The 8,492-nt window shown below is 42.4% G+C and overlaps 1 protein-coding gene across 18 annotated transcripts in view; it reads right to left on the reverse strand.

Annotated features, from left to right (window-relative positions):
- IKZF1 (IKAROS family zinc finger 1) overlaps positions 1 to 8,486 on the reverse strand; it is a 112,335-nt gene extending 103,849 nt beyond the window's left edge. For 16 of the 18 annotated variants that reach the window (XM_027765642.1, XM_027765648.1, XM_027765647.1 and 13 more), the window contains exon 1: positions 8,165 to 8,486. The gene's annotated coding sequence lies outside the window, so the exon portion shown is untranslated. Of the gene's footprint in view, positions 1 to 4,213; positions 4,464 to 8,164 lie in introns of those variants that run through there. The other 2 variants (XM_027765644.1, XM_014592965.2) reach the window with 2 other exon arrangements.
- Between the last annotated feature and the right edge of the window lie 6 nt (positions 8,487 to 8,492).

Here is an 8,492-nt window from a genome sequence, read left to right on the forward strand (position 1 = left end):
GGAAAATTAGCTCGGATGTGCAATTTTCCCCTTTTTTTTTTTTTTTTTTTTTTTTTTTTTCCCTATGGGCAGGAACTGATATGCAAAAGAGGAAGGGTCAAAGGGAACTGAGGAAGCCTTTTAAAAATATAGCTAAGAACCATGTTGTTAGAAAACCTTCTCAGGAAAGAGGTATTTAATACAGAAGGAGGAAAAGAACCACAAGAGTATTTTTAAATGCCACAATGGAGCCACCTGTCTCAAAGTGAGGAGTGTGTGTGTGTGTGTGTGTGTGTATATATATATATATATATGTATATATATATATGATAGTAGACATTGTATTAGAAAAATCTTCTTTTTAATTTTTAATGTTTTTAGGTTTGTGCTATAGGGCAAGTGTGTTCACTGGAGAAACAGACTCCTGGCATGATTTTTCTACCCTTTTTCTTAAAAAAAAAGAATTATTTAGTTTCATTTACTTATTATTATTTTAAAATTTGCTATAGGGCACATGTACTCCCCAGAGAGAGACAAAGAGAAAGAGAGAGAGAGAAAGTGGGAAAGCAAGCTGCCAGTCTGGGACTCGAATCATGGTCACTCATGTGGGAGTCCAGTGCTTTGACCCCCATGTCACCTGGCATGATTTTCAAGTGGTCCGGTCTGGGACTCAAACCGTGAAGTCAGCCATTTGGGATCCAGTTGCCTTAACCTCCATGCCATCTGATGGCCTGAAAAGTCTTCCGAATAGAGAAAATGGAGTTGGAGGTAGCTCTCTATGCTCCCAATGTTTGCTATAACAGGACCAGAACTGAACGTCAACTTGCTCCACAATGTCTCAACATTAGGAGGGTCAGGTGTCTGTACAGCCAGGTGTATATTGTCCTTAAGGAGATGAAAGGCTTCCTGTCTGTATTACTACACCATTGCTCATAAGCTACTCTGAGTAACTACTGCTTATTGGGCAACCACAGGAGAAACATACACAGGCAAAAGTAACACATGCTTTTATAGCACTTCGTATTTGAACTATCATCGGTCACTTCCTAAGTAGCTTCCTCAAATATAAATGTTCTTTATGTTTCATCACTTAAGTAAAAAAAAAAATCTAAGTTTAGAATCATCTCTTCTGCCCTTACTGATTTTGGAAGATGTTCATACATAGACCAAAACTGCAACATAATGAGATCTCCGTCTTGAAAAATATACAAAGTGCCCCAAAATAATGGTTTACATGGATAGTCCCCAAAATGCTAATGTCCTGTGATTCATTACCACAAAGTAGCAGAAGAACATAGGTACAATTTTTGTGATTCTATTATTTCAATTTTTTTCATTTTTTAAAAAAGAGATACATATAAAGTTACAATCCTAATTGGTAGCTACAAAAATTAACATGTCTTTATTTATAATCTATTTGTTTTTAACTCAGCAAGGCACTATGGCATCACAAGGAATACAGGGTCTTATCTTGACTTCTTAGCAGTGAAGTTGCCTTAACATACAAGTAAATCATTTTATGAGGACAATCTGAAACTCAAAATGAAAACTGTCCAGAGCAGAAAAAAAATAGAATTTCTTAAAACGCACCTGTAACATTAAAATTTATACAACACCATTTGGCTTTCAAAAAGGGTTTATGTGAGCTTATTTGGCAAGAGCTATAATTTATTTAGGCTCAAATGAGTGAAATTATGCAGATCCTTACTGGAATATCCTATTGTTTGTTAATCCATACATAGGTATTTATTAAAGCAATTGCAAAGCCATTATTGATTGATTTGCCCACTGAGGATACTTTTCTGGGTGTTGTAAACTTTTTTCACTTTATTTAGATATAGTCTCTACTGTCTCGCTGGGGGTAAAACAACATCTACTAACCTAGATATAAACACAGAGAGAAAATCTGCTCTAGAGCAAACGTTACAGGATTTACTGTTACACAAATATCTACTGGCCTCCTTCCTTCCAATGTGAAAGGCCACCTTGGCCCAGCCTATATTTAGTGTGGGGTCTTCGTGCTTGCTCCAGGGAAGAGGAAGAGGGACCAACATGCTGACTGCTGTCTCCGAGTTAGGGCCACATGACTTCTTGACCAAGAGGAAATTTTCCCCAAAGACAGGAATTCTGAGCTCAGCTCTGTTTACAACACCCATAAAAAAAAAAAAAAAAAAAAAAAAAAAAAAAAAAAAATCACAAAATTATCAACGGTCATCAATTAAAATGAGATGAAATTTAAAAAAAAAACCTACACAAATTAGTGTGCTCATATTTTTTGAACTATGTTCACAGTACACGGAGGGTGGACTTAAAGCTTTGGCTCCTTAAATCATAGCCAGGTTTCTTGATAGCTTTAAACATATTCACCTTGCTCACGCCAACTTCCAACAGTCCAAATGAAGTCACAGTAAGCTGTGTCTAAGAAGGTAACAGTAAGAATAAACATACAAAAACTGTGTCCTTATTTTATAATAATGACTGCACACCAAAAGAAGACAGAAGAGAATATAATTTGATAATGTGAACTATTTTCTCAGTTGGATCATGTCAACAAGGTATAGGTTTCCATTTTATTCTGTGATGGACATCACCAGAGTCCTAACCCAGACCTGGACACATCCTGACACGTTCATCCAACACCACAGATACTGAGTGCTATCAGGCCCAACCAGGACCTTTCATCTGATTCCATCATCCTTACCCTACAGACGACAACGTCCTCTTGCAAGGCCGGGGAGTGGGGTCACTGGTAAAACCTCACAGAACCTTACAACTTCCTCATTCATACAGCTACAAAAATCAACACGTCTTTTCTTGTAATTTAGCAGAAAACACTTAGGTCTATCAGAGGGCAAAGTATAGGGAAACTCGTTTTATACACGCTAATCAGATTTTTCGGCAGCCTTTAAATAAATTGAGTTGATTTGTCTTCAATGATGTATGGTAAGTATCTTTTTTTCAGTCAATTTCATCTCTTTTACAAAAGTTTCTGCTCTTTGATGAGGCTTTAAATTCAGACAACATATACAACCTCATACAAAGCAGGAAAACGCTCAGAGTGAAAAAGCACTAGAACTTTCCAGATCACTTTTTAAATAGTCATTAATGGCCTGATCTTCAACAACCTGACACAATTAGTAGTATGGTTCTAACTTAACGAAGTAGGACATGGAATTTATCCATTTAAGTTTTCACACTGAATCACTTTGACTATCACTTTAGTTTTCTGCCCTGTGTAAAACTCAGCACAAAGAAGAAGGAAAAGGTCACTTTTTCAGGCTGAAAGTGGGGTTCCCACTGGGGGGTCGCTGGCTCTCTCTAGTTTCCATTAAAAGCGGGGGGAGCACATGTCAGAGTGCCTCAGAAGAAAGCTTACAAAAGGTCAACTCCTCATTCTCCTTTCTCCTAAAGATTCTAAATTAGACATTTTCCACATTAGGTCTAGGGAGGCATCTTGTGTGGAATTTTACTTGCCCCAAGTTTGCCAATGAAAAGCTGATAATACTAAAAAAAGAAACAAAACATGATACTCTACTATTTACCATGGAACTCCTAGCTTTAGCAAACCATGTTGTTCGATTTCAGAGTTTGAAAGGAGCAGAAAATGCCTTGGAGGGTAGGTTGTAGTGTGTGTTCTCAAAAATGCAACATAAAAATCTATTTCAATATGTGTCAGGCCACTCAAAACCCCGCATGTGGTTCTTGGTTGTTTGAATAGTCAGCAACAACTCTACAAATGACAGAAGGAAAGGAGGGAAGCAGAGAGGAGAAAGGGGGAAAAGGGAAGGAAGGAGGGTGGGAGGGAGGCAGACAGACCAGGCACCTTGGGTCCCTCCTTCCTACTGTCTACCTCTCTGGTTGTACCTGACCATCCACCCATCACAGTTAACACGGGCTGTCAAAATGACGGGAAGAGAGTCAGATTTCCTCTAGCACTGACTTGATGGCTGAAGAAATATGAATCACTGCACACTCGAATGAGAAACTGCAGAAAGCACTTTCCCCTAATTAGGGCCTGTTTTCGGCAATTCGTTAAGCCGGGGGCCTGTGGCACGAGCTATCAAACCAGGGAGCAAGGGGCCAGCGGAAAGCCGAGCATGCAGCTGGGGCATAACAGTGCTCTCCATCACCCCAGACAGCCCCTGCCCACAGAGGCACAGGAGACAGAGCCTCAGCAGAGTGCAGCAGAGGGGGCCACAGCAGCTGTGCCGACCCTTGCCAGCGCCACACTCACCACTGGGGTGGGCCTCCGAGGCCACGAGGGTTGCACTGTGCACGCAGATCCAGGCTTTGAGGCCTCAAGGCCACCTGGAGGCCCCTCCGACTCAGCCGCAGCAGGGCCCTTGGGCTTGGGTGGCAGGGCCTCCTGTCCTCCTCCTCCTTCTCCTCCTTGGAGGTCCCACTGCAGCCTTCACACTTCACTGGGGCGCAGAGAAAGGTGGGACCATTTGCCAAATATGCAAAGAAGGAGGGAGGATGGTTTTCTCTCAGGAAAACACAGACAGGAAGGGAGTCTGGGCTTCCTGTTCTAACCAGAAAGAGTTCAGAAATTATTTGGACGTCTGATTTGTCAGGCTTGTGGTGGAAAGGGTGCTCTTTTAGTCAACAGGAATTGTTGAGTTCCCCAAAGGCAGACATGGCCATGGGAGAAAGGAAATAGGGCCAGGCTTGTGTTGGGGAAGACAAATGGCCCCACACCTGTGACTTGGGGTTTTCACTACTCTTAACAGTTTTTCACCAGGTGGTCAGCTGACGACATCGCGAGGATCCATCTATTTATCACAGTCAACCAGGAGAAGGAAAAAGCCAACCGAAACAATCTAGCAGTTGTCTGCAGATTAGGCCTTGACCTCGGTTGCTCCCTTCTGGGCCCTTCTCGGGAGTAACACCAGGCACACACCAAAACAGGAGCAGGTGCCTGCTTCTCTACCTACGCACTGTCTGCAAACCTTCTGTCTGTTGGTGTATTTCACTAGTAGCCTGCAGGACTTCACCCTTACTGTTTCATAATGTGTTAAAAATAGATGTCAGCGTACCACCACACGTGCAAAGATGTGAAACGAAAGCTAGTTAAAGGGAGGGCACCTAAAATCTAAGGACCTGAATAGATCCCAAGGTTTTTGAGAGGACTATGAAGAGTTGATGGAAAAATGGAATTAAAGTATGAGTTTATTTTGGTACCCCCCAAAAATTGGAAGCACATGCATAGGTTTTTCATAATAATGCATTTTCCATGAACCTTTTGAAGAGCCTTCATAAATGCCGAGAGATGTAATCTAAGGTATGAAAGCATTAAGCTGCAAAGAAATCTAATAAAGCTATGGTCTGTAGGAAGAACCCAGCAAGCGTGTTCAGTCAGTCAAAATAGCCCTGTCACTGTTGCTATACTTTGGTTTGGGCTGTCCTAAGTCCCTAACAAAGGCATGTCTTCCCTCCTTCCTCATCCGAATTTTTATTTGTGTGTGTGTGTGTGTGTGAGAGAGAGAGAGAGAGAGAAGGAGAGAGAGAGAGAGACAGACAGACAGAAACGCTGAGCCTCTGAAACTCAACATTCCTAAGACTGAGACCCAGAATGTGTATATACCTTTTCGAGCAGAATAAAACGATCTATTGCAAGATGTGAAGTAGATTCCGGTTTCTTCTCTTGTAAGCCTCAGAGATGGGTCACTTGTTGCTTTTACATCTCATGTTTTCTCCCACAAAACAGTGTGATTATATAAAGTATATATGAAATTAGGACAGCCGACAGGGAGCGATACTTGGTTGGCAGGAGCTGCAGCAAACCTGCGACTAGAAGTAGAGATCACAACGCCCCAAACGCTTGTCATCCTCAGCTACAGAGGTGTCAGAGGCAAAGCTTTCCAGAGACCTGGGGTCTTGGGTTACTTTCTGTGAGCCCTCAGAATACGACCTCACAACCCATTACTTATTTCATAGCTAAGTTGTTTTCAGAATCCCAAAGATCAGAGGAAGCAATGCTGTCCTTGATGAATCTTGATTAACTGCAGTTACGTTACAGGAGCACACATGAAGCCAACGCTCCAAATGCTGTTCAATAACACTGTTTCTGCCTGAATTTACCATTAGAGTAGGGAAATTTCATTTTAGTAAAATGTGGAAGGAAAGAAAAAAAAGAAGCAGCTTTCTTAATCAGGTGAGGTCTGTTTGAATTAGAACTCTTTGCCACACTGCCACCATGCCTCTCTACTCCCCGTTGTGTGTGTGTGTATGCACACATGTGCACATACATATGCAATCTATTTATTTCCTCCATTGATTAATACACACATAACTCTGAAATATGTATGTGTATACACACGCATATATATATATATATATATATACACATTTCTCAAATTTCATAAGTGTTAACACTTACATTGACAACATGTTATTGCATTAACAAAATTTGAAACACACAAAATTCAAAGGAAGAGGGAAACAGAGTCACAGTTTACCTTCTTGTTAGGAGACTTACAAACTTCTCAAAGGGTCCAACATAACAAGCATAAGACAGCCACACTTCCATCATAGCCCTGGGGCCTCCTAGGTCACCACTGATGGTGGCTACCATTGCTTTACTGAATTGTGGAGGATGTGCCGTTTCCTAAGATGCAATCCTTTAATTAAAACACTGATGAATTAAGCCAACAAGTACTGCGAAGTTTCCAAACTCCTGCCTTCAACGATCACCGTGAAACAAAGGGGGAAGGCAACATGCCCATTTAACACACAGCACTCTTTTTCCCCCATATAAAAACGATGTAAACACACATTCATGAGAAATTTTGAAATCAGATACATTCCAGCAAACCAGAATGGGACCATTTGTAAAATGTGACATCATTGTTTTTATATATGTGTACAGGGCGTTTCTTTACCATGTCATATACAAGATACCAGCAAAAGCAGGAGCATCTTCCTGCCGCAAATACATGTCCCTGTTTTAAATTTTAAACCATAACCCAAAGAATCTGATCTGTTTCTGAAACAATTCTGTCATAGTCTAATGTAAATAATACTTTAATTGTTACTTTAAAACATCCCACATACAAGAGGAGTCCAATTAACCTCATCCAACATTTTCAAACAAAGAAATAAATGTAAGTGGGTTGGGGACACTTCCCTACAGATTTCTCTCCCCCCCAACTCAAAACCAAAGTGAGCTGACCCTTAAAAGCATTCACATTTCTATGAAGCTCAAAAAAAAAAAAAAAAAAAATAACTTATCCATATTAAGTATTTTCAACTGGCATCAATGTTCTTATTTTAACAGAAGTTGATTTGACTAGTATGGAGGCATTTCTTCAACACCATTTTGTCTCGGGAAGTTGAAAACAGGGTACTGCAAAACTGAAATGCAGTGTCTGCAGCAAAGTGGGAAATTCAAACCTGGTAACCTGGGCCAAAGCACACCCATGGAAATTCACTCTGGGTGGTCTCCAGGCTCCAGACAGAATGGAAACTGCATTTGAAAGCTCTGCCTGAGCAGACCCTGTGGAACCGCTGTCTTCTCCCACCACATGCGATACTCTGGGGCCTCCAAATTGGAAAGAAAAACAATCACACCCTCAGGAGAGTCCTTAGAAATCACCTGCGATGCCTGAGGAATTCGTAAACTACAGTTCAAACACAGTCGCGAGTGACCGGACGCCCTATTATTTCTGAGGGGTTTTCTAAGACGATTTCGTGACCCCAGAGCTAAAGGAGTCAGCAAAAGTACTACATTTTCAAAGGCGGGATAACTCCTACTTTGCAGAAAGCAAATTCGGACTCTACTTATTTTATAGTACAAGCGAAAAGCTCTCACCTCAGACATAAGGAAAGCTCTTTACGAATGGCTGTAAAAGCCGGCTTCTGTGATACCGCTTTGAAAGTCTATACAAAATTTAATGTGACCGCGACTAGAACATTCTCTTCGTGGTGACAGCGGGAGTACTCAGAAGTGTCCCGCGCCGGCCTGGTTCTGCACCTGCCGGCACAGCCTGAAGTGGTAAGCCTTTGACAAAAGTCAACGCTCTCACTGGCTTCAGACAGGACAGGCGGACCTGGGCGACACCAGGGATTACGAAATCTTACCGCCTTGTCTTTTCTTTCCTGCCTTTTCTTTTTCTTTCCTTTTGTTTGTAAGATGCACCAGTTACCCCCAAGTTTTCCTATTGAAAATCAATTTGAAAACACTCACGTGGATTTGTGCGTCGCGCTTTGGGGGCCAAGAATGATCCTCAGGGGCGAAGAACTACCTCGGAGCCCGGGCTCCCTCTGCCCGCTGGGCTCGCCTGGGTCTCCCGCTTCGCCGCGGCCGAGCGTCCTGCCCGGGCTGGCAGCGCTCCGGGGCCACCGAGAGGCTGTCGCCACAGTCGCCGCCCGGGGCGCGGGCCGCGCAAGCACTTGTTAGAGCGCCCGGCTAACTTGGCCAGGGAGCTCTTCCCAGCTTTCTTTCACAATGACTTCCTGAAGTTGCTCACTTGTATTGTTCCCCATTTCTCCACCACACTCCCCACCCCCAGCCG

This window comes from Tupaia chinensis, unplaced genomic scaffold (genome assembly GCF_000334495.1).
Source record: "Tupaia chinensis unplaced genomic scaffold, TupChi_1.0 Scaffold139072_1, whole genome shotgun sequence".
Classification (NCBI taxonomy): Eukaryota; Metazoa; Chordata; class Mammalia; order Scandentia; family Tupaiidae; genus Tupaia; species Tupaia belangeri.